Here is a 26,275-nt window from a genome sequence, read left to right as displayed (position 1 = left end):
TATTCAGTATACCTATGTACTATTTTGGCCCCACTTAGGCTTTTATTTGTATTTAAAGGCTTGTATGCATATGGCTCTTTATTGCAAACTCCTATAAGAGCATTTCTATTTGATGCATATATATGTAGCATTGCTGTTTGCCCTAAGGTGCGGCTACCTGTTTGTTATGTCCTCCATTTTATCTGTAACGTGTTTTTCTTGAGATATTTTACAATTATGTTCTAATAAAGCTTGAATTTTTAGACATTGCTTCATCTTTTTTTCGTTTTGGATGTACAATTTTTGAAGCATTTTGTCTACTAGGCATTTGCTATTTTGAATAATTCCTCACAATTTGGTTTCTCAAGTCCTCAGACAGTTCTTTGGTCTTCTTTCTTTTCTCCATGCTCAATGTGGTACACACAAGGACACAGGACAGAGGTTGAGTCAACTTTAATCCATGTCAACTGGCTGCAAGTGTGATTTAGTTATTGCCAACACCTAAGTGCCACAGGTAAGTTACAGGTGCTGTTAATTACCAAATTAGAGAAGCATCACATGATTTTTCGAACAGTGCCAATACTTTTGTCCACCCTCTTTTTTATGTTTGGTGTGGAATTATATCCAATTTGGCTTTAGGACAATTCTTTTTGCGTTTTTTCATTTAAGACAAATTAAATGAAGATAATAATACCAAATAATTTGTGTTTGCAATCATTTTCAGGAAGAAACTGAGTATTATCTGACAGAATTGCAGGGGTGTCAATACTTTTGGCCACAACTGTAGCTGCTGTGTCGCTTTTTCATTAAGTATTTCTCTTATTACCCATACGTGGGCAACATGAGATGGTGGTTTTTCTGATCTCCATTGAATTTTATTATCATATAGGAAGATTTATTGAGTATATGTACTTGCACTTTTTAATCATTCTGCTGCTAATTCCTGTTATCTCCCACCACTATACTATAGGTGGACCCTTTGTATATTGCATCTGCGACATCAATTTTTCAAATTTGTCTTTATTGATCATTACTTTGGTTTTGTCATGTTTTACATGTAATTTTTAATAAACTTTATTGAATTTTGCCGAAGTTCACTGCAGGGAACTGAATAGGAAAGGAGACTCCGCTCACCGACACTGGCATCTAATGAGCATCCAGGCATTGCACTTCTGCCACTGGCCTCCTGAAACCCCGCTCCACGGTACTGTTCTCCAGCCCTTCGGCAAACAAACTGCCTCTTATCGCCAAATATTTCAAATTTTTACTCATCATTCCTGAGCAACTTCTGCTGTTCTGAAGGCAAAGGTTGGTCACACCAAATGTTGGTTTGATGTAGATTTCTCTCTTTTTCATTTAAGTACATTTTCATAATAGATAAAAAAAATAAACTAACACTTTTATGTTTGAAAGCAGTCTTACTTTGCAGCTTTTTTCCACACCTGCCTAAGACTTTTGCACATTACTGCACATAACACTATATAGCTACCAACTGAAGCAGTAAAGTATCACATACAATGCCACACAGTCCCTTTCAACTTACCTGTCCTTAATCCAAAGTGGAGCTGGCCTGCTTCAAAATCCATAGGCTTGTGTAGCGAATATAGCGATAAAGGTTGATTAGATAATGTCATTGATGCGCCCTTCAACAAAGGCCACAACAGGGGACTGTCGGGCAGGGAGTCCCACACAATAACCTAAATTTAATACTGCAGAATTTCCACTTTGTAAACTGTGCAGTTTCTAATATATCAAAAACAATTCCAGCCTATTAAAAAGGCATCGCAGCCAAGCTAAGAAGGGTATAAAGGCAGAAAAATACACATTACCATCATGTGCTACTGTGCATTTACCCTTTCATTGATGATATGCATCCAAATAGAAAGAAGGTTCTTTCTTTTGCACCTGTGAATAAGCACGTGCAAGGCGCAAGTTGGCCTTCATCATTATTATAGCCAATCTACTCCATTGTTTCCATTAGAATTGTGTTTTTTTCAATTAGACATTATGCCGGTCTACAGTACACGATATTCCTACTGCAACATCTAGTACATGGCTGTGCTTTTGTACAGTACTGTACCATTCTCCTATCAATTTTACTTAATTTAGTCAATGTATAAAATTGCTTCACTCGTCATTCTCATTTTTTTTCCCTTGCTTCGAGAAATGGGAGCAACATTACTTTAAATAATAGATCTCTGACTGCGATACTCTATTTACTTACTTTTAGCATGAGATTAATTAGTAATCAGTCAGAGTTGTGCTTTTTATGCCACCTTTGACCTTGATTGCAATAATGATCTAGCGCTAAAGACACAGCTGGCACAGTATTATAAGAATTGAAGCTTTAAAAAATACGAATAAATTACCATTTTTTTCTTCTTAGAAAGCAAGACCATTTTGTCATTTTCTTTGCAAAAGAAAAAAAGACTGGAAACATTGGTCCCTTTGTTATTCCGTTTTGCAGACAGGCGAAGTAGCATAGCAGTGTACATCTGTGTGATTTTTTTTTTCTTTTTTTTGCAAGTACTCTACATGCATTTTTCCCGGAATAATTCTTACTGCCACTATAGCCCAATACATTGCTATACAATCAAATCAGACCTTAACTAGAAGCAAGTTTTTCACAAAAAATGATTCTCAATTTCATTTGCTTTTATCTGTGACAGTACAGCTTTAGTCTAAGTCTGCCTGTTTCATTCAAAGGATAAAAGGACTTAGCGCACTTGCAAGGATATATCATCCACATATGTAATATATTCCCTGTTCATTTTAATTTCAGGTGGGGTTGGTTAATACGCTCATGAAAATTCTTCGGTGCAGGACCATTTCTTCTTCTCGCTTAGTGATTAAAGTCTTTTTTATTTTTGCTTTATTTCTTCAGCTTTTCATACACTATATAACATTGAATAGTAGCTATACTGCTGAATATATAGAAGTAATCGTTTTTAGAAAATAGTGTGTGTGCAACATATTGTAGTGACACTGAAGCATGAGTTTAGAGGAGACGCAAACGCAACTTACGATGTTATGGAAGATTTCAGCAATTGGATCGGCATTCATTTATATATCATTCTGTAGTAAAATGAGTTGGAGTTTCAAAAAGTTCATTATATATATAAAAGTCATGCAACAGATGCAACAATAGAAAGTTTGAAGTAGTAGCCCTCAAAAAGAACAGCTAAAAACATAGAATCATAGAAGGTCAGAGTTGGAAGGGACCTCCAAGGTCATCGTGTCCAACCCCCTGCTCTATGCAGGATTCAATAAACCATCTCAGACAGATGTCTGTCCAGCCTCTGTTTGAAGACTTCCATTGAAGGAGAACTCACCACCTCTCGTGGCAGCCTGTTCCACTCATTGATCACTCTAACTGTCAAAAAGTTTTTTCTACTATCTAATCTGTGTGTTCTCCCTTTCAGTTTCATCTCATTGCTTCTAAAGGGCCTGTTACACATAGCGATATCGCTAGAGCGACACCGATTTTGTGACGCAGCAGCGATATCGGTAGCAATCTCGCTGCATATGGCACTCACCTCTAACCGGCCCCCCCCCACTGGCTATCGCTGATCACGCGAGATTGGCCTGGTCCTTTTCTCACATCGGCTTCCTGCTGGCGCCGACGAGCGAGCCATGGACGCGGGCAGAAGACAGTCATCATTGCTGCGTCTGACAGGTGTGTATCGACCGCCGAGCATCGCTGCGTCGCTAGTGAGATCTGCCTGTTTGGCAGCTCACTAGTGACCATTTAGCGATGCACCAATGATCCTGACCAGGTCATATCGTGGTCGGGATCACTGGTGCATCGCTAAATTTAACGGGGCCTTAACTTTTCCTTGTGCAAATGAGAATAAAGATAATCCTTCTACACTGTGACATCCCTTCAGATATTTGTAGGCTGTTATTAAGTCTCCTCTTAGCCTTCTTTTATGCAAGCTAAACATTCCCAGATCCTTTAATTAAACCTCATTTGATTAAAGGGTTATTAACAGGATAGGTGATAACTTACTGATCCCTGGGGGTCCCATCACACGGAGCATCCACTCTATTTATTGTCTATGCTAGGATTGTGGAGATATTCAAGTTCTTTGCTAGACTATCCCTGACATTTTCATAGTCAAGAAATTGGCTCTACTCTTGAGGGCAAACTCTCAGCAAGCTGTGCAGTTTGCCCAATACAAACGGTGTGTAATATACATATTGTTGGGATTTTCCTCTGTTTCACGTTTCAAGCAGTAGTCACATGATCAGAAGTATGTGATTTGCATTTTTGTGCTCACATACCAACTGGATTCTCATCTGCTTCTCCAAATGTTTTATAGAAAGAAGTAGATGAGAATTAAGTCAGCACGCATTTTGCGCCATTGAGGTTGAAGACCACACGATCCAGCATGCAGAGCCAAAGCTTAACAGTCTAAATATTGCACACTTTTCCAGCAAACTGTACTGCTCGCCGAAAGTTTGCCCTTGGATGAAAAACTACCATAAACATGTGGACATCACTCTATTCAAATGTGGTACTTAAGAGCCCTTTTCTTAAGTTGGGTGGAGGTCTCAGAGGTGGGTCCCAGAGAAATCAGCAAGATATGACCTACTCTGTATATAAATTGCTAAGGCTAGTTTCACATTTGGGGACAGAGGAGCTGCGGAGGGCTGTGGTCTTCTTCTGTGAAGCTATGCCCACTGTCGCACCTCCTCCGGTCAGCTCCACCTACGGCCACATACTTCTGCATGCTGCCTGCATACCCTATCTTTAACATTGGGTACACAGGCCGTGCGGATGTATGCGGATGCCTCCGCATGCGTCGTTTTAATGACCCGCATCGAACGCAACATGATGGAATTTGTTTTGTTCGCCGCATCGTCAAAACCAACGCATGCGGAGGCATCCACATACATCCGCACGGCCTGCGTACCCAATGTTAAAGATTGGGTATGCAGGCAGCATGCAGAAGTATGCGACCATAGGCGGAGCTGACCGGAGGAGGTGCGGCAGTGGGTGGAGCTTCATGGAGGAAGACCGCAGCCCTCCGCAGCTCCTCCGTCCGCAAATGTGAAACTAGCCTTAGATGCTAACATTTTAACGTTTTCAATCATGTAAATGTTATACAAGGATTAACATCAATTTTAAAAACAGTCATAAAATCCCAAAATTACACAAATAACTTTATATGATGCAAGAAAAACGTTTGCTGTGAGGTAAACTCAATATTACATATAGGAACACCAAGAGCCCATTTCATCCAGGTGTTTTCAACAGTTTTCTGCCATAAAACACCTTGAAATAATGCAACATTTTTGTGAAGCTCGAAGTTGTGCAAAAATCTTGCAACATTTGTTGTTTTTACAACAGTCCCTGACAGATTCACCAAAGTGGGTGAAGCTTTGGTGGGATGCAAAGAGTAGTGTGCCTTGTAATTAATTAGGCACAATTTACTCCAGTGCTGCCTTCATTAAGATTGGAGTACAAAATGGGCAAACATGATACCAATCAATAGCAGCCAAAATAGTGATGCCTATGTGTAATCTTATGATGTTGCTCTGTAGGTATCTTTCAATAAATTGACAATTAGCTGTCGTCCTTCCGTTTGGAGCCAATTATATTTTACCTGGTATTCAGGAATGGTTTGGAGGCTAAATGTAACTTCGCCGCTGGACATCTAAGGTGATTTTTAAAAATTAAATAATTATAATAATTATAAAATACCCGGTAGACCCTGTTTGTTATTTTTCTTATCTAAATAAATCTGGTTGTCTAGAGTGGCTGAAAGCACTATATCTTTAGTGGGCAGTCATAGGGTATTTGGTGGATTAATTCTTTCACAACCATGTGATTTTTCATTCATGCACTGCAATATTATTCTTTTTTTCCTCCGCTTCTTCCAAGAGACAAGTTCTTCATAGAGCTTGTAGTTTTGAATGACACAATTCATTTTGTTATACAATGTACTGGAAAATGGAGAAAACATCAAATTGCAGTGAAATGGCAAACAAAAAATATTTTGCCATTTTTGGCAATTCCAAGTAGGCTTATCTTTTTATTTATTATAAACAGTTGAAAAAAGATGGGTGATTGAAATTTTTATAATTTTTCACTATAAAAACCCTTTATTTTTACTTTAATTTTTAGTCTCCTAAATCAATTTGAACTTGTGATTTTCTGATTGCTTGTTTTACATACTGCTATATTGCACTATATAAAAGAAATAGGAGGAAAAATATGGCAGTTGTGTCAGCCTTCAGCAGGTCCCTGACTGCCGTAACAACCCATTGGGCCCTTCCATTCAAGGTTGCCAACTGTCCAGAAATTCCTTGACAATCCGTAAAAATAGAGCACTTTTTTGTGCTGTCCACACATGCATGCATACTATTATGTTAGATGTCGGTAAAAGGTTAAAGGAGTTGTCAGGGATTAACTTTTATTTTCCATAAATCTGCAAAGATAGAAAATGAACTCACCGATACTCAACTTTACGAGCCCCAGAGCTACCTCTGTGCCAACCTCTTGGCCTTTGCTGACGGGCTGCAGCTGTGTGGATCACAACAGCACATGTGACAACTGCAGCCAATCTCTGGGTTCAACAGCTCACGTCATCTCCTTTGACAGAGCCACTAAGCCCAGTGATTGTCTGCAGTGGTCATATCACAGCTGCAGCCTGTCAATAATGACTGTGGAGGCTGTGAAGAGGACGCACAGGATTTGAGGATCATAGAATCATAGAATCATAGAATCATAGAATCGTAGAGTTGGAAGGGACCTCCTGGGCCATCTGGTCCAACCCCCTGCTCAAAGCAGGATTCGCTAAATCATCCCAGTCAGATGTCTGTCCAGCCTCTGTTTGAAGACTTCCATTGAAGGAGAACTCACCACTTCTCGTGGCAGCCTGTTCCACTCATTGATCACTCTAACTGTCAAAAAGTTTTTTCTAATATCTAATCTGTGTCTCCTCCCATTCAGTTTCATCCCATTGCTTCTAGTCTTTCCTTGTGCAAATGAGAATAAAGTTGATCCTTCTACAATGTGACAGCCCTTTAGATATTTGTAGACAGCAATTAAGTCTCCTCTCAGTCTTCTCTTTTGCAAACTAAACATTCCCAAATCCTGCAACCTTTCCTCATAAGACAGGGTTTGCAGACCGGTCACCATTCTGGTCGCTCTTTTCTGAACTTGCTCCAGTTTGTTGATGTCTTTTTTAAAATGTGGTGCCCAAAACTGGACACAATATTCCAGATGAGGTCTGACCAAAGAGGAGTAGAGGGAAATAATGACTTCACGTGATCTAGACTGTATGCTTCTGTTAATACATCCTAGAACTGCATTTGCCTTTTTTGCTGCTGCATCACACTGTTGACTCATATTCAGTCTGTGATCTATTAGTATACCCAAGTCTTTTTCACATGTGCTGTCACTTAGCCCTATTCCTCCCATTCTATATATGCTTTTTTCATTTTTATTGCCCAGATGTAGTACTTTGATGCATTTGTTACTTTCTACCTCTGCAATCCTGTAAAAAACCCTTAATGAAGATATATTTGATGGTGGTGAAGCATAATTGTAATATACCTCGTAGTTGTACCTGGTGGGCTAGGGTGGTTACAGGGTCTGATAGCTTAGGAAGATAACAGGAGTAATTATCTTATCCTAGCAGTATCGCATGATATAGAGAAAAATAATTATTTTTCTGTTGGTCTGGGGTCTTGAGATTTAATGACAACATACCAAGCACCTTTACTGTCAAATATGTAAAAAATAAGAACTGACTTTGTTAAAAATAGTGATTACATAATAAGATTTTATCAATATGAGAAATTATGCTATTGACAGTACTGTGGGTCTAACATTTATGTGATGTTTTGCTTGATTAAGTTATTAAACAATTTTGTTGTGGAGATTGATAGAATAATGAAAATATTAAAATCTGCTAATATACAGAGCCATCAAACATCATGGAAAATTCATCATTTCTAAGTGGGAAAATCACAGCTCTTTAACCAAGGACACCTGATAGAATTTTGAATTGATAAAGAAGTGACTGCTTATATTGGGAAGCATTGGTTCCTTTAATAGAATATCTAACATTATTTATTACTAGCTGAAGAGCCCGGCGCTGCCCAAGCATAGTAACCAACTACGGTTAGTTATAACAAATTATAATGATTATATCTCTATATACAGTATATATATATAAAGCTGAGTGTAGAGCCCCGCCCACTCTGCATAGCCACATTCACTATAATATCCCACATTATCCCATCAGCCAGAGCTACCAGACAACAACCCCTCAGCTGAAGACTTTGCCTCATTTTTCAAGGAGAAGATTGATAACATCAGAGACAGTTTTGGTCAACAACCCCCAGTGCCCATCCTCCTATCTGCCCTGCCCTCCTTCCCCAAAACCAACTTCTCCACCATTACAGAAGATCGACTCTCCACTCTACTCTCAAGATCACTCACTACTAGAGTTGAGCGACTTTTGGTTTTTTAGGGTCGCGTTTCGTTTCGTGAAACCCGACTTTTCTAAAAGTCGGGTCGAGCAGGATCGTCCGATTATAGGGAAAAGTCGGGGTCGTCCCGAAACACGAAACCCAATGTAAGTCAATGGGGAATAAAAGTCGGCAGTGAGAGGAGGACAGGAAACACACCTACAGTGCCCATTTGAATGCCAAAAGCATCAATTCTTCTTACTTAAGCTTGTCAACCTTAATTAACTTCATAATACAAGTTACGCACTGAAAAATGGGGGTTATTTGGCTAAAGTTGTGGGGGGGGAGGGCTGGCTGCAGGTTTTCATGTGCCCTGGGCGAAAGAGCGCCCCTTTAACACATACCACAACTCATCATGCTCCGATACGGCAGAGAAATAGCGGTATAGTGCAATGAAAAATACCTCACTTTTTACATCTCATGACGAGGCCCATCTATTTCTCCATACAGAATCATTGGTCCCATATAATGTTTGAAACAGTATATGATGAGCTCCACATAATGCTACAGTATATGTTGGTCCCCATGGATGAAGCTCCACTGTCTTATGGGCCCAAATAATGCTCCAAACATAATGGGCCCCATTTCTAATGCTCTAGTGTATAATGGGCCCTGTAAATGCTGCACCAGTGTCTGATGTCCACCTTTGGAATGTTCCAGTGTATGGTGGGCCCCATCTATCATTCTCCAGAGTATAGTGCTCCCCAAAAATTGCTGTCCCAACATTGAAAACAATCAAATAAGTCTCCTCGCTAGGGAATCCCTGTACTTCTCTGGATTCCTCCTCGTCCCCATCTTCCATCTCACTGCACAGTATTTCAACTTTGCAAGTGCTGTGATCCTGGGCAAGCAGGGGGGGCCCACTTGTTGGCGACGGCACTGGCACAGGGCCCATGATAGTACGGTGGTGTGTCTGATGGCGGGTGGGCCGAACCTGCACTTTCATCTGCAGCTTCCTCTTTGTCACCGTGTAAGATGGAACTGTATATGGGAAGGGTAACCTGAGTTTCATCAGGGTCAGATTCAGGTCGTGTAGCGTGCGAGGGGAATGTAGTGGTCTGGGTCAATGTACCAGCAGATTCATCGAGCAGTGGCTGGGCATCAGTGCACTTGTGTCGCCCCCAGGAGTACGGTCGCCACAGTGGCATTACCTTCTTCCTAGGGAGTGTGATGTCATGCTTGGGAGCAACGAAGGATCTCTCTAGCAGGTTAACTGATTGGGCGGCATTATTCCCACAAGTCATGACCCTCCAAACAGCGTTCATGAAGGCAAAGTGTTTGTTTTACGTGGGCAGTATGGTTGCAAAGCTGAACCTTAAAGGAATGTCCAGAAGGGCACCACCAGGAGTGGAGCCTACGGTTAAATTCGACTCCACCTGGGAAACCTCAACCATGCCAGCTACAGAACAGATGCACACATTGCAAGCTTAATTCCGTTAACGAACGAGACTCCGTCATGCCCCGCGGTCCGAGTCCGGCTTACTAGAGGGACACGTGAGGCTCTGGCACATGAGATTGGCCAATAACTGGTGTGTCATGCCCTTACATGTCCGTGGCTGCATGTGCGCTACACTGAAAAGGCCAGCGTTTGTCGCTTACGGGTGCAGATAACCCGCTGAACAACGTTAGTGATGGGGATCACTGATTACAATTATTACCCGCGAACGATGATTTCCCAGTAAGTGTAGGTCAACCGCAGTTCCGGAATTAGGCCTAACCGTCATTCCTGAAAAAATTAAAAACTTACGTGTGCAAACCACAGGTGCTGTAGCTTGCTTAACAGCTCGCCAGCCGTTCTCACGCCCAGTATGGATTACACGTGATTGCACAAAGGTGAGAAAGGGTACCGTATCCCCAGATAACATGTATGGATAGCGTACACATTCAAAATATATGTCTATACATCAGGAGGCAGGCTCAGACGGTGTTAGGCCCAGTATGGATTGCACGTGATTGCACAAAGGTTAGAAAGGGTACCGTATCCCCAGATAACATGTATGGATAGCGTACACATTCAAAATATATGTCTCAGGAGGCAGGCTCAGACGGTGTTAGGCCCAGTATGGATTGCACGTGATTGCACAAAGGTTAGAAAGGGTACCGTATCCCCGGATAACATGTATGGATAGCGTACACATTCAAAATCTATGTCTATACATCAGGAGGGAGGCTCAGACGGTGTTAGGCCCAGTATGGATTGCACGTGATTGCACAAAGGTTAGAAAGGGTACCGTATCCCCAGATAACATGTATGGATAGCGTACACATTCAAAATATATGTCTCAGGAGGCAGGCTCAGACGGTGTTAGGCCCAGTATGGATTGCACGTGATTGCACAAAGGTTAGAAAGGGTACCGTATCCCCGGATAACATGTATGGATAGCGTACACATTCAAAATCTATGTCTATACATCAGGAGGCAGGCTCAGACGGTGTTAGGCCCAGTATGGATTGCACGTGATTGCACAAAGGTTAGAAAGGGTACCGTATCCCCAGATAACATGTATGGATAGCGTACACATTCAAAATATATGTCTCAGGAGGCAGGCTCAGACGGTGTCAGGCCCAGTATGGATTGCACGTGATTGCACAAAGGTTTGAAAGGGTACCGTTTCCCCGGATAACATGTATGGATAGCGTACACATTCAAAATATATGTCTCAGGAGGCAGGCTCAGACGGTGTCAGGCACAGTATGGATTTGACGGCCCAGATTACACAGCGGAGGAGCAGGGAAAGGTAAAGATTGCAAATGCTGGGGCCCTGCCCAAGCAAGGGGGACCCACTCGTGGGCGTCGGTACTGGCACTGGGCCCCTCATAGTATAGCGGTGTGTCTGACGGCAGGTGTGCACCACCACCGTCAGAGACACTTGATTGCACTATGAGGGACCCTGTGCCAGTGCCCGCGCCCAAGAGTCGGCCTACCCACCTGTCCAGGGCAACGGCACTCGCACGGTGTCGTGCGCTAGGTGGTGACCCCAGCCATGGGGGGGGAGGCAGCACAGTTAGGGAGTTTTAGAAAGTGGCATATGTTGATGTTGGACATTCAGCTGATGCAAAAGGCGAAATAGGTGAAGTACCAGGAAGAGGTGGACCAAAGCAAGCCATTTTTCTGTCACCCTATGTGTCATCAGGGGAAGGTGGGACAAAATCCTTGGAAACCCATGCATGGTTCATTTTAATGAAGGTTAGATCATCCACATTTTGGGTTGACAGACGGGTCCTTTTTTCTGTCAGGATTGATCCAGCTGCACTGAAGACTCTTTCCGATAGCACACTTGCAGCTGGGCAAGCGAGCTCCTGTAAGGCATATTGGGCCAATTCAGGCCAGGTGTCCAGTTTAGTGGCCCAATAGTCAAAGGGGAATGACCTGTGTGGGAGAACATCGATATGGGAGGAAAAGTAGTTTGTTACCATAGTTGACAACTGCTGTCTCCTGTCACTTTCCATCGATGCAGTATTACCAGTTGTGTGAGCGGTATTTGAAAAATCAGTCCACAACATTGTCATGAAACCCCTGTCTACAACGCCACTTCTGCTGTGTGCACCACGAACACCTCTGCCAAGCTGCCCCCGGCCCGTACGGCTCGTGTGAGAACCATCACCGCTGCTGTGTGCTGGGAATGCCTCAAGCAACCGATTTAACAGAGTTGCTTGTTTATTAGCCAATATTAGGTCAAGGTTCTCCTGTGGCATGATGTTTTGTAATTTGCCTTTATAGCGTGGATCCAGGATGCTGGCCAACCAGTAGTCGTCATCGTTCATCATTTTGGCAATGCGGGGGTCCCTTTTTAGGATCTGCAAGGCATAATCTGACATGTGGGCCAATGTTCCTGGTGTCAATGATGCACTGCGAGTGCTGGGTGGAGGAGCACTTTCTGGCAAATCCACATCCCTCCAGTCACGCACAAACCCTGTACCAGACCTTGCCACGCCAACATTTTCACTTGCCCCACGAGATGCATCCTCCTCCCCTAAGTAATCATCCCCATCATCATCCTCCTCCTCCTCTTCTTCCTCCACCTCGTCCAGGAGAGGTCCCTGAGCAGACAATGGCTGAATGTCATCAAGGATTCCCTCCTCCTCTTCCTCCTCATCAACATTGGCTGCAGACGCCTGCTCCTTAAGGTGCGTCAAAGTTTGCATGAGCAGACGCATAAGTGGGATGCTCATGCTTAGGATGGCGTCGTCTGCGCTTACCAGCCGTGTGCATTCCTCAAAACACTGAAGGACTTTACAGAGGTCTTTCAGCTTCGACCACTGCACACCTGTCAACTCCATGTCTGCTCTCAAAGTGCCTGACCGTGTATCCTCCCACAAATGCATTATGGCCTGTCTCTGCTCGCACAGCCGCTCCACCATGTGCAGGGTGGAGTTCCACCTTGTTGCAATGTCGATAATGAGGCGGTGGTTGGGAAGGTGGAGCAATCGCTGCAGCTTCTGCATACGAACGGAGTGTACAGGCGACCGGCGGATGTGCGCGCACAGTCTTCGCACCTTCTGGAGCAGGGCTGTTAACTCCGGATAATTTTTGAGGAAGCACTGCACCACCAGGTTCAAGGTGTGAGCCAAGCAAGGTATGTGGCTGAGTTTTGAAAGGGCTATGGCTGCCACAAAATTATGGCCGTTATCACTAACTACCTTGCCTGCCTCAAGATGTACACTGCCCAGCCATGACTCAGTTTGTCGCTTCAAGTACTCGGCCAGCACCTCGGCGGTGTGTCTGTCGCCCAAACACATCATCTGCAACACAGCCTGCTGACGCTTTCCACTAGCTGCTCGATAGGGGGACACATCGTGTGCAACAGTGGCAGCTGCAGATGGAGTGCTCGTACGACTGCGCTCTGTGGACGAGCTTTCGCTTCTGGAGGAGGAGGAGGAGGGTCGAACGCCTACAGCCAACTGTTTCCTATACCGTGGGCTAGGCAGCACTGTCCCACCACCGCTGTCCCCTGTGGACCCTGCATCCACCACATTAACCCAGTGCGCAGTGATGGACACGTAACGGCCCTGGCCATGACGACTGGACCATGCATCAGTTGTGAGGTGCACCTTTCCGCTCACTGACTGCTTGAGTGCATGGACAATGCGGTCTTTCACATGATGGTGGAGGGCTGGGATGGCTTTGCGAGAGAAGAAGTGGCGACTGGGTAGGTCATAGCGTGGTACTGCATAGGCCATGAGTTCGCGGAAAGCTGCGCTTTCCACCAACCGAAAGGGCATCATCTCAAACGAGATTAGTTTGGCAATGTGGGCGTTCAAACCCAGTGTACGCGGATGAGAGACTGAGTACTTTCTTGACCTACTCATAGTGTCTGGGAGGGTGAGCTGGACTTGAGAGCTGCATATGGTGGAAGTAGCGGTGGACAGGGCGGACTGAGAGAGGGTTGATGATGGTGATGGAGTTGGTGTTCTTTCTGATGGCCTAGAATCAGTCTTTTGTTGATATAACAGTGGGATTCCCTGACTGCTGTGGCCTTGCAACGACACCTCAACATTTGCTGCTGTGCTAACCGGTGGGCTTACAGTGGGGGATACAATGTAGCGTTGCTGACTACCTTCGTTGTGATCAGTTGCACATGTGGCACTTGAGGTTTGGTGTTGTGTCCACGCTTGCAAGTGCATGCTGGTTAAATGTCTAAGCATGCAACTGGTATTCAAATTTTTCAGATTTTTCCCTCGGCTAAAGGTCTTTGCGCACTTCTTACAGATAACCTTGGCCTGATCATGAGGATTTTGTTCAAAAAAGTGCCACACTGCACTCTTCCTACTTTGGCAGACAGTTTGCGGCCTAGCACGCTGTGATCTTTTGACCCTCTGGACAAGTTGTCCAGCAACTCTTTTGTTGTTTGGAACCTGTCTTTGGAGTGCTACGGGCCTGCCAGATAACAGCTGTTGCGATGTCGATGTCTGCTGTGGATGCTCCTCATCTGAGCTATTGGAAGCAGCACCCTCTTCCCCCAATGGATGCCAATCTGGGTCAACAACTGGGTCATCCATCACCTCCTCTTCTATGTCATGTGCACCTTCCTCTGTGTCACCGTGTATGGTGGTATAGTGTGCGGGAAGGGGCACCTGAGTCTCATCAGGGTCAGAATCTGGCTCTGTACACTGCGAGGACAATGTAGTGCTCTGAGAGAATGTACCAGCAGAATCATCCATCAGCGGCTGTGCATCAGTGCACTCCATGTCAGATTCATCTTGGCCTGGGTAATTCACCATTTGACTTGATAATCCAGGCATGGTATGTGAAAACAGCTCCATGGAGTAATCAGTAGTATGGCCTGCGTCATCCTTCAATCTTGGTTGGGGTGAAGGACACAAGGAAAGGTGTGGTTCATGAACATGAGCCTCCAATGACGACTCAGTGCTTTTACTTTTTACAACTGAAGAAGAGGAGGCGATACAGCTGGAGGCTGAGTCAGCAATGTAAGACAAAACTTTTTCCTGATGCTCTGGCTTTAAAAGCGGTTTGCCAACTCCTAGAAAACTAAGCGTTCGAGGCCTTATGTAGCCAGACGATGACGCAGGGTCAGCACCTCCTGCATTCGGTCCTATTTTGCTCTTGCCACTACCATCAGATCCACCACCAACACCATCATTACCAGCTGCCAACCCCTGCCCAATTCCACGGCCTCTTCCACCAGCCTTCCTCATTTTTGGTAGAAATGTAGACAAAATCCAACAAACTATATAGTAATGTAAAACAAGGTACAAGGTGTCTATAGGACAGGGGAGATTTTGAATTTCTGCAGACACATGTGGACACTGGACACTTTTGGATTGTGTGAGGCCCAATGAATATCTGAGCGCTATGTGACAGGCTCGATGGCACAGCTGTGACCAAAGTGACGAGAGGATAAGGGAGATTTTGAATCTCTGCACACACTTTTGGACACTGGACACTTGTGGATTGTGTGAGGCCCAATGAATATCTGAGCGCTATGTGACAGGCTCGATGGCACAGCTGTGACCAAAGTGACGAGAGGATAAGGGAGATTTTGAATCTCTGCACACACTTTTGGACACTGGACACTTGTGGATTGTGTGAGGCCCAATGAATATCTGAGCGCTATGTGACAGGCTCGATGGCACAGCTGTGACCAAAGTGACGAGAGGATAAGGGAGATTTTGAATCTCTGCGCACACTTTTGGACACTGGACACTTGTGGATTGTGTGAGGCCCAATGAATATCTGAGCGCTATGTGACAGGCTCGATGGCACAGCTGTGACCAAAGTGACGAGAGGATAAGGGAGATTTTGAATCTCTGCACACACTTTTGGACACTGGACACTTGTGGATTGTGTGAGGCCCAATGAATATCTGAGCGCTATGTGACAGGCTCGATGGCACAGCTGTGACCAAAGTGACGAGAGGATAAGGGAGATTTTGAATCTCTGCGCACACTTTTGGACACTGGACACTTGTGGATTGTGTGAGGCCCAATGAATATCTGAGCGCTATGTGACAGGCGCGATGGCACAGCTGTGACCAAAGTGATGAGAGGATAAGGGAGATTTTGAATCTCTGCACACACTTTTGGACACTGGACACTTGTGGATTGTGTGAGGCCCAATGAATATCTGAGCGCTATGTGACAGGCTCGATGGCACAGCTGTGACCAAAGTGACGAGAGGATAAGGGAGATTTTGAATCTCTGCGCACACTTTTGGACACTGGACACTTGTGGATTGTGTGAGGCCCAATGAATATCTGAGCGCTATGTGACAGGCTCGATGGCACAGCTGTGACCAAAGTGACGAGAGGATAAGGGAGATTTTGAATCTCTGCACACACTTTTGGACACTGGACACTTGTGGATTGTGTGAGGCCCAATGAATATCTGAGCGCTATGTGACAGGCTCGATGGCACAGCTGTGACCAAAGTGACGAGAGGATAAGGGAGATTTTAATCTCTGCGCACACTTTTGGACACTGGACACTTGTGGATTGTGTGAGGCCCAATGAATATCTGAGCGCTATGTGACAGGCTCGATGGCACAGCTGTGACCAAAGTGACGAGAGGATAAGGGAGATTTTGAATCTCTGCACACACTTTTGGACACTGGACACTTGTGGATTGTGTGAGGCCCAATGAATATCTGAGCGCTATGTGACAGGCTCGATGGCACAGCTGTGACCAAAGTGACGAGAGGATAAGGGAGATTTTGAATCTCTGCACACACTTTTGGACACTGGACACTTGTGGATTGTGTGAGGCCCAATGAATATCTGAGCGCTATGTGACAGGCTCGATGGCACAGCTGTGACCAAAGTGACTACAGGATAAGGGAGATTGGATTGCTTTTAAAAAAGCAGTTTGCGGAGCAGTGGGTAAACAGCAATGCCAGCCTGTCAGGAAGCCTTAAAAGGCAGCCCAACAACCAACACCACTGATACACCACTATATAGCCTCCCCTTGCACTGCACACACAGTGACTGGTGTGTTGTACAGGCCAAATTGCTAGCAGCAGAAGCAGTTTTTTTTTCTTCTCAGCAGGACAAAAAAAAAAAATTGGGATTGCTTTTAAAAAAGCAGTTTGCGGAGCAGTGGGTAAACAGCAATGCCAGCCTGTCAGGAAGCCTTAAAAGGCAGCCCAACAACCAACACCACTGATACACCACAATATAGCCTCCCCTTGCACTGCACACACAGTGACTTGTGTGTTGTGCAGGCCAAATCGCTAGCAGCAGAAGCAGTTTTTTTGTCTTCTTACCTGCCTAACGCTCTCCCTACAGAATCAGCAGCAACCTCTCCCTATACTGAGATCGGCAGAAGTAAGATGGCGGTCGGCGTGCACGCCCTTTTATACCCCCTGTGACGCCCACCAAAGCAAGCCAATCACTTGCATGCCCTTCTGAAAGATGGTGGTGTCCCCTGCCTATGTCATCACGTTGCCCACAGTGTCCGTGGATCCTGATTGGCTGTAAAAGAGCGCAAAACAAACATTTGAAACGCGACTTTGGCGCGTAAGTCACCGACCTCGTGGCCGACCTCATCCTAGGGTCGGGTTTCGTTTCATGAAACCCGACTTTGACAAAAGTCGGCGACTTTTGAAATTTTTCGACCTGTTTCGCTCAACTCTACTCACTACCTGTGCACTTGACCCGATCCCATCCCACTTCATCCCAAACCTCACCACAGTCTTCATCCCAACCCTAACCCATCTTTTTAACCTATCACTAACAACTGGTGTTTTTCCCTCAAGCTTTAAACATGCCTCAATCACACCTATCCTCAAAAAGCCCTCTCTTGACCCATCCTCTGTATCTAGCTATCGCCCTATATAGTTTCTCCCCTATGCCTCAAAACTACTGGAACACGTCCATCTTGAACTATCCTCCCACCTCTCTTCTTGTGCCCTCCTTGACCACTTGCAATCTGACTTACGGCCACACCACTCCACTGAAACTGCCCTAACTAAGGTCACCAATGACCTACTAGCCACCAAGGCCAAGCAACACTACTCTGTCCTCCTCCTCCTGGACCTGTCCTCTGCCTTTGACACAGTGGACCATTCCCTATTACTACAGACCCTCTCATCTCTTGGTATCACAGACTTGGCCCTATCTTGAATTGCATCATACCTAGCAGACCGGACATTCAGCATCTCCCATTCGCACACCACCTTCTCACCGCGCCCCCTATCCGTCGGAGTCCCACAAGGTTCAGTCCTAGGGCCCCTGCTCTACTCCGTTTACACCTTCGGCCTCGGACAGCTCATAGAATCTCATGGCTTTCAGTATCATCTCTATGCTGATGACACACAGATCTACATCTCTGGACCAGATATAATCTCCCTACTGAACAGAATCCCTCAATGTCTGTCTGCTATTTCATCCTTCTTCTCTGCTAGACTTCTAAAACTTAATATGGACAAAACAGAATTAATCATCTTTCTCCCATCTCACGTGACCCCCCCCAACAGACCTATCCATTAAAGTAAACAGCTGCCAACTCTCTCCAGTCCCACAAGCTCGCTGCCTCGGGGTTATCCTTGACACTGATCTCTCTTTCAAACCACATATCCAAGCCCTTTCCGCTTCCTGCCGACTTCAACTCAAAAATATTTCACGGATCCGTACATTCCTCAACCAAGAATCTGCAAAAACCCAAATCCATGCCCTCATTATCTCCCGCCTTGACTACTGCAACCTCCTGCTCTGTGGCCTCCCCTCTAAAACTCTCGCACCCCTCCAATCATTTCTTAACTCTGCTGCCCAACTAATACATCTGTCCCCCTGCTATTCCCTGGCCTCTCCCCTCTGTTAATCCCTGCACTGGCTCCCCATTACCCAAAGACTCCAGTTCAAAACCCTAACCATGACATACAAAGCCATCCACAACTTGAGTCCTTTGTACATCTGTGACCTAGTCTCCTGTTACTTATCTGCACGAACCTCCGATCCTCACAAGATCTCCTTCTGTACTCCCCTCTTATCTCCTCTTCCCACAATCGCATACAAGATTTCTCCTGCGCATCCCCTCTCCTCTGGAACTCTCTACCACAACGTATCAGACTCTCGCCTACCATGGAAAACTTCAAAAAGAACTTGAAGACCTACCTCTTCCGACAAGCCTTCAACTTGCAGTAACCACCGATCCACCACACCGCTGCACGACCAGCTCTACCCTCGCCTACTGTATCCTCACCCATCCCGTTGTAGATTGTGAGCCCTCACGGGCAGGGTCCTCTCTCATCCTGTACCAGTCGTGACTTGTATTGTTTAAGATTACTGTACTTGTAGGTATTATGTATACCCCTGCTCACATGTAAATCACCTTGGAAGAAATGGCGCTATAATAATAAATTATAATAATATCCCACATCGTCCCCTCAGCCAGAGCCACCGGACTACTACTCCTAATATCCCACATCATCCCATCAGCCAGAACCACCGGACAACTACCACTAATATCCCACATCGTCCCGTCAGCTAGAGCCACCGGACTACTACCTCTAATATCCCACATCGTCCCATCAGCCAGAGCCACCGGACTACTACTCCTAATATTCCACATCATTCCGTCAGCCAGAGCCACCAGACTACTACTCCTAATATCCCACATCATCCCATCAGCCTGGGGTCAGAACCAGAGCACTAAGTGGAACGGTACTAACTTCCATACTGGGGATCCCTTTAAGAGAGGTCTGGTGTCAGAACCAGAGTGCTTAGTGGAATGGTCCTAACTTCCATACCAGGGATCCCTTTAAGAGAGGCGTGGCATCAGAACCAGAGCGCTGAGTGGATTTTCCCTGACTTCCATACCAATGATCCCTTTAGTAGAAGCCTGAGGTGAGAATCAGAGCACTGAGGGATTTACCATTACTTCCATACAGGAGATCCCTTTAAGAGAGGCCTGGGGTCAGTACCAAAGTGCAGAGTGGATTTGCCCTCACTTCCATACCGAGGATCCCTTTAAGAGGGGCCTGGGATGAGAACCAGAGCGCTGAGTGGATTTGCCCTCACTTCCATACCGAGGATCCCTTTAAGAGGGGCCTGTGATCAGAACCAGAGCGCTGAGTGGATTTGCCCTGACTTGCATACCAATGATCCCTTTAATAGAACCCTGGGGTCAGTACCAGAGCATTTGAAGGCAATTGCCCTGACTTCCATACCGGGGGTCCCTTTAAGAAAGGCCTGGGGTCAGAACCAAAGCGCAGAGTGGATTTGCCCTAAATTCCATACCAATGATCCCTTTAAGAGAAACTGGTGTCAGAACCACAGAGCTGAGTGGAACGGTCCGAACTTCCATACCGGAGATCCCTTTAAGAGAGGCCTGGGGTCAAAACCAAAGCGCTGGATGGATTTGCTCTGACTTCCATACCAATAATCCCTTTAAGAGGGAAGATGTGCCTACAGGATGGAGGATGTGTGATGGGGATATCTGTAGGGAGGGGGGATTCATTTCTGTCATGTGCTCTGTGCTCCTTTCTGGGGGGCAGACAATGGCTGTGAACTTATGTTCCTGTGGATGCTAGATTTCTCCCTCCTTGTCAGTGTCTGCTGAGGTGTTGTCAAGTGGGAAAACTTGCTCATAGCAACCAATCACAGCTCAGCTTCTTTTAACCAGCTCTGGTGAAATGAGAGATGCTTAGTGATTGGTTGCAAGGAAAACTGTTGCTCATAGCAACCAATCATAGCTCAGCTTCTTTTGAACAGCTCTGTTGAAATGAAAGATGCTTAGTGATTGGTTGGTGATACACACACACACATTCAGTTTTATATATAGAGATTATTGTATAGCTTATCACTTCTTTATTTTTTGCAGACTAAGGCTAGGTTTAGTGTACGAAAAACTGTCCAATTTTCATCCAGGAAACTCGAACAATTTTGTATCTGTATTGTCACCATGTCAAACATGGCATAAAAAAATTAAAACCGTCCTGCAAAAGGCAATCCCTAATATGGCTTAATTGGGGACCAAAAAAAAGCATTCCAAGTTGTTTGCACATGAAGTGACACTGGTCAGATATGGCCTGGTCATTAAAGTTAAAGTTGGCTTTGTCACTAAGGGGTTCAAGTGTTTTTAATGTACAAAAGTTGAAAAACATAAGTAAAAACTATAAAAGTTAGTATTACCATAATTGTGATGCGGCTCATGTTGGGTCTCTCCCTTTGATGTGGGCTCCGGCACCAATGAGCCCACATCTTTCCCAGCACATGTCAGCTGATTTCATCAGCTGACATGTGCCCTTAAGAGCCGCGGGTGGAATCGCGATCTACCCGCAGCTGTTAACCTGTTAAAAGTTGCTGTCAGTCTCTGACAGAGGCATTTAATGTGATCGTGCTGGAAGTGCATCACTAATCCTCCCCATCTGCGCCAATATCACATGACCACAGGTCACCGATTGGTTGGCATGACAATGCGGGGTCTGCAGCAGACCTATGTGGTTGTCATTGCCGGATTTTTATGAGCACCGTCCAGCGGTCAAAGCTCATAGCAAGTGAGCATTTCTGCTACATAGATCAGGTCTGCAGCTCTGCTCTATGTAGCAGAAGTGATCGGATAATCGCAGCTTCTAGTCTCCCATGGAGACTATTGAAGCAAGTGAAAAGTAAAAAAACAATGGTTTTAAAAATATTAAAAAAATAAAAAATATATAAAAGTTTAAATCACCCCCCATTCGCCCCATTCAAAATAAAACAATGAAAAAAATGCACATATCTGGTTTCACCGCATTCAGAATTGCCAAATATATCAATATATAAAAAGAATCTGATCGGTAGCGTAGCGAGAAAAAAAGTCAAAACATCAGAATTGCGTTTTTTGGTCGCCGCAACATTATATTAAAATGCAATAACAGGTGATCAAAAGATCATATCTACATTAAAATGGTATCTATAAAAACGTCAGCTTGGCACACAAAAAATAAGCCCTTACCCGGCCCCAGATCACGAAAAATGGAGATGCTACAAGTTTCGGAAAGTGACGCTTTTTTTTTTTTTTTTTTTTTTTTTTTTAAGAAACATTGGATTTTTTTTCACTACTTAAATAAAAAAGAACCTAGACATGTTCGGTATCTACAAACTCATAATGACCAACTTGGAAAATCATAATGGCAGGTCAGTCTTAGCTTTTGGTGAATATGGTACAAAAAACAACAAACATAAAACAAAAGTGGATAGCTGGCACAAAAAGTGGGATGAATAGATGAATGAATGAATGAATAAATAAATAAATAAAGCCTATTTTTTTTTTCCTTTTAGAAAATAAGCTACTCACTTGTTAGTGTATAGAAAAAACAAGTGAGTAGCTTATTTTCTAAAAGGAAAAAAAAAAAAAATAGACTTTATTTATTTATTTATTCATCTATTCATCCCGCTTTTTGTGCCAGCTATCCATATTTCCAAGACCAGGCAACCAGCCTTCAGGACATCTTGTTTTTTCTATACATTATCAAGTGAGTAGTCTAATATTAACCCTTGTCTTTCCCAGTATAGCGCGGTGTAATTACTATTTTAAGCTTGTCTCTTTTTAGCAGGTATTAGCACAGAACCTGTCAATCACCAGCAGCATCTGGGAACACCCAATTTTTTCTTCAGGGCCAAGTGGACTAGCGCCAGTGTGTCACTCTATTATTTAACAAACAAAAACAGTTGTGGAATTGCACTTTTTTTGCAATATCCCCACACTTGGATTTTTTTCCCCGTTTTCCAGCACATGATATTGTAAAACCAATGGTGTCATTCAAAAGTACAACTTGTCCAACAAATAACAAGCCCTCACATGGCCATATTGATAGAAAAATAAAAAAAAGTTATGGCTCTTGGAAGAAGAGGAGCAAAAAACAGAAACGCAAAAATGGAAAATGGCCTGGGGGTGAAGGGGTTAAAAAAGAGAAAACACAGTAGTTGGACAATAAATGGCTTCCCCCAACCACTAACCATAAGTGGAGAAAAAGTTTTGGTATTATCATTCATATTCTCTGAAAAAAGGCCAAGAAAGCAAAAATTCTGCTGGGGAATGTAAACTTTTGAGCACAACTGCACCATGTAATGTATCATTTTTCTTTTGATGATGCAAAAAAATAAAAAAGACTTGACAAAGAACCCTAAACAGAAAGTTTACATTATCTGAACCATATGTATATGGATATTGGAACACTATTTAACCATATATATAGTTATATTAGAGCATTGAAGAACCACATATATGGTCATATTGGACCACTGATGAATTATATGTACCATATTTTTCGGATTATAAGAGGCTCCGGATTATAATATGCACCCCAAATTATTAGGAGAAAAATAGGAAAAAACTTAAAAAAAAAAATTCTGGTGCTTCTTATAGTCCATGCATCTTATTGCTTACCGGGGGTGATGGCTGCGGTGAAGCAGGGTCGCTGCTGGAGGAGGCAGGAGTGGAGTGGGATGATGCTGCAGACCGCAAGCTGAGATGAAGGGGTGCTTCGATGTGCCGTGCGCCGCTGCGGGTGTCCGGTGCTGCTTTCCGGGGGTCTCCAGTGCCGCTGCAGGGGTCTCTGGTGCCACTGCAGAGTTCTCCAGTGCAGCTTGCAGAGGTCTCCAGTGCTGCTACAGTGGTCTCCGATGCTGCTTGCAGGAGACTCCGATACCGCTGCAGGGGTCTCTGGTGCTGCTGCAGGGGTCTCTGGTGCAGCTGCAGGGGTCTCAGCTGCCGCTGCGGGGGTCTCCTGTGCCGCTGAGGGGGTCTCCATTGCTACGGGGGCTCTGCTGACATTTTGGGAAAGGCCAGAGCCCCTCAGTTCCATGATTTCCTGTGTGGTGGACTCTGGAAAAATGGCTGCTGGGAGGTGGCGTATGCACAGATGGAGATCTTGGGAGATGAGATCTCAGCGCTGAAATCTCAGCTCTCGAGATCTTGGTGTTGAGATCTCCATCTGCACATGCGCCGCCCCCCGGCGGCCATTTTCCCAGAGTCCAATGCACAGGAAACCATGGAACTGCAGGGGGCTCTGGCCTTTCACAAAATGTCGGCAGAGCCCCCCCATAGCAACGGAGACCCATTTAGCACCGTCGGGCACCCACTGCACCGCCGGTCACCCCCTCATCTCAACCTGCAGCCTGCAGCAACAGTATCGGTAAGGTAAATATGCATTATAAGCCGCACCCCCATTTTCCCCACAAATTTGGGGTGAAGAAAGTGCGTCTTATAATCCATATTAGATAATTGATGATCCATCAGTTTAGGGACATTGGATCATTGACCCATATGTATATACTGTTAATACAGGCCCACTGATGAACCATATGAATATGGATATTGGAGTATTGATGTACCATATGTACCAATATCCGTATGCATATGGATATTGGCCCATTGATTAACAATATGTATAATAATATAGGCCCATTGATGAACCACCTGTATATTGGTATTGGGCATGGATGAACCATATGTATATGGATATTGGCCCATTGATGAACCATATGTATATGGATAATGGCCCATTGATGAACTACAGTTGTGGCCAAAAGTATTGACACCCCTGCAATTCTGTCAGATAATACTCAGTTTCTTCCTGAAAATGATTGCAAACACAAATTCTTTGGTATTATTTTCTTCATTTAATTTGTCTTAAATGAAAAAACACAAAAAGAATTGTCCTAAAGCCAAATTGGATATAATTCCACACCAAACATAAAAAAGAGGGTGGACAAAAGTATTGGCACTGTTCGAAAAATCATGTGATGCTTCTCTAAGGCTACTTTCACACATCAGGTTTTTGGCGTCAGGCGCGATCCGGCGTCGTGCCGGAACGCCGGATCCGGCAAATGTTTCGTAAAACCGGATGTGACGGATCCGGTTTTCTGGCGGATCCGTCTTTTTCTGGACAGACAAAACCGGATCCGTCTCATCCGGTTCATCCGTTTTTCTATCCGTTTTTCTACGGATTACGCCGGATCCGGTTTTTAAAATTGACCCTTGTGGCCTTCCGAATGGGATTGGCTACTGGAAAACTATATATAGCATGTTCCTACAGCCCTTCTTTGACAGGTTGTAGAGGAGAAAGTGCAGGTTGGAGAGAAGAGCAAGTTACTGGCGAAGATGGATGTTGTCATTGGAAATATTTTGAAGAATTTGGCGGATTTTACAGCGGAGGCAAATCGTTTGAGGGTGATTGTTCTGGAGAAGGAGAGAGCGAGACAGCAGCGCATCAGGCATCGTTGATGACGTTTGTGGATCCACCCCATCACAGCCAAGAGAATGACGCGTGGGGTCTATTCTACACTATGCATGGACCTTCGACGAAACCCGGATAAATTTTTTGGATATGTTAGGATGAAAATGGAGAATTTTGATTACTTGGTGGAGCGCATTGCACACCTCATAAGAAAAGCGGACACCTATTGCCGCTTCTCTGTTTCACCCGCAGAGCGTCTGATGGTGACTTTAAGGTAAGCCACATTTATTGGATATGATCGCATCAGAGCACACTTTCACTGCAATCTTGTTGGTGGTAATTTGTATCTCCAAGTGTTATAGGTCAGTTTTGGTATGTAATGCTGTGATTTAAAACTAATTTATTGTTTTTTAATTCCCCACAGATTTCTTGCAACTGGAGAATCCCTTTCGTCACTGCATTTCCAGTACAGACTCGGGATTTCCACCATATCTGGAATTGTGAAGTACACATGCCGTGCACTGTGGGACTCCTTAGCTGAAGAGTTTTTACCAGAGCCCACAACAGAGAGGTGGATTGAAATTGCTGACAAGTTTCAACAGATATGTCAGTTTCCAAACTGCTTGGGCGCTGTGGACGGGAAACATATCCGCATTGTAAAGCCAGCTGGATCGGGATCGGAATATTTTAATTACAAGAAATATTTTTCAATTGTCCTCATGGCCATCGCTGACGCGGAATACAAATTTATTGCGGTTGATATTGGGGCCTATGGCCGCTCCAATGACTCTCAAGTTTTCAAACTGTCTGCCATGGGGCGTAAACTGTATGGAAACACCTTCCAGTTCCCACCACCTAGACCGCTGCCGCAAACATCTGGTCCACCTATGCCATTTGTCTGTGTAGGGGATGAAGCCTTCCAGCTGTCAGAACACCTTTTGAAACCGTACTCTAGCAGAGGATTGACAAGACCAAAACGCATTTTTAATTACCGCCTCACAAGAGCAAGAAGAATGGTTGAATGTACCTTTGGTATTCTGACAGCCAAATGGCGGGTCCTATTGACTGCGATCAACCTCAAGACAGAAACTGTGGACGAGGTGATCAAAGCGTGCGTGGTACTCCACAATTTTGTTATCTGCAAGGAACCCATTTCCATTGAGGACACCTCTGAAGAAACCACCTTGCAAGATTACC

The 26,275-nt window shown here is 44.5% G+C and overlaps 1 long non-coding RNA gene across 1 annotated transcript in view; it reads right to left on the bottom strand.

The window, feature by feature from the left end:
* LOC141053615 (uncharacterized) overlaps positions 1 to 23,783 on the bottom strand; it is a 168,417-nt gene extending 144,634 nt beyond the window's left edge. The window contains exon 1 of the long non-coding RNA XR_012221231.1: positions 23,287 to 23,783. This is a non-coding gene — a long non-coding RNA (uncharacterized lncRNA). The remainder of the gene's footprint in view (positions 1 to 23,286) is intronic.
* Between the last annotated feature and the right edge of the window lie 2,492 nt (positions 23,784 to 26,275).

This window comes from Dendrobates tinctorius, unplaced genomic scaffold (genome assembly GCF_039654945.1).
Source record: "Dendrobates tinctorius isolate UK_male_01 unplaced genomic scaffold, ASM3965494v1 ptg000166l, whole genome shotgun sequence".
Lineage (NCBI taxonomy): Eukaryota > Metazoa > Chordata > Amphibia > Anura > Dendrobatidae > Dendrobates > Dendrobates tinctorius.
This window is presented reverse-complemented; position numbering and strand designations above follow the sequence as displayed.